Source organism: Corvus kubaryi, unplaced genomic scaffold, assembly GCF_017639235.1.
Source record: "Corvus kubaryi isolate FWS band 111438036 unplaced genomic scaffold, C.kubaryi_AGA036_p1.0 37395, whole genome shotgun sequence".
Taxonomy (NCBI): Eukaryota; Metazoa; Chordata; class Aves; order Passeriformes; family Corvidae; genus Corvus; species Corvus kubaryi.
Window position 1 is genome coordinate 817866 of NW_024581134.1, and position 1085 is coordinate 818950.

Genomic DNA, 1085 nt, shown 5'->3' on the forward strand with positions numbered 1-1085 from the left:
CCCAATGCCATAGTAGAATCAAAGTCTGTAATTTCTAGTGTGTTACACACTTGTGCTGAAGGTTCCCTGTGTGCTCTGTGACTGAAGGGCAGTTCCCTGTAGGTTACAAACCTGTAATGGTTTGTGCTCCATGGTCACCCTGCCCTAAATGTCTGGCAAGCCTTGGGGTTGATTTCTGCTGAGGCTGCTTGGTAAGGTGGGGACAAATGGCATCAGTGTGGTCATGCTGCAGCATCCTGCTGTGTTGGGCTGCAAGTGTGGCTGCAGGTATCATCTGACTATCTGACTGCAGTCTTTTTTTTTTTTTTTTTTTGTGTGAGGGGAGTGTTGATTTGATTAAATCAAACTGTCTTATGTAGAGATATTGCTTTGGTGACAGCTATATTGAAAAGTTTAGCTTTGATAAGATCAGGGACCTTCGCTTCAATTTTATTTCAATTTTTATTATATTGCATAATTTTGACATAATTTAAAAGGGTATTATAACAAATGGGAATGCAATTACTTTGTGAGAATTATAAAGTCGAAACAAAAAATTTTGATCTCTGAAGGAGAGTGTTCATCTTTGTCAAATGAAGCTACTCATTTCACAAGTGTCAATTCAAGTTTTTGAACCAGAATTTTTTGAATTTTTGTCTTGAGGGAAAACTTTGAAATATTGGCAACAAGAAAGTGATGGAAAATCCCAATTCATGCATCTCCTTATGGCATTAAAATGCCAATTCTAATCTGGCTTCACAAATAATTATTCACATTAGCAGAGTGTTGAGGGCTGGATTTGGGTTTAGGCCATTTCTGTTTGCAGTGCCCTAGGAAGAGTGGGCCAGGAGTTGGACTGAATGGTCCTTGTGGGTCCCTTCCAGCTCAGGGATTGTGTGTTTCTCGTTCTTCTCTGAGGAATGGAGCAGCAGCTTTTTGTTCCAATTCCCATCTCACTGCCACTGTCAAGCTCTGTTGCACTGCCTCGCAGCTCACCCCCTGCTGCTGTCAGATACTTCTTCTCCTGCTTCCAGGAAAGCCAGGCTACACAGCCTCTGCACAGTCAAAAAATGCTTTCCCTGGCCAGAGAGCTGTGGTTAATTTTA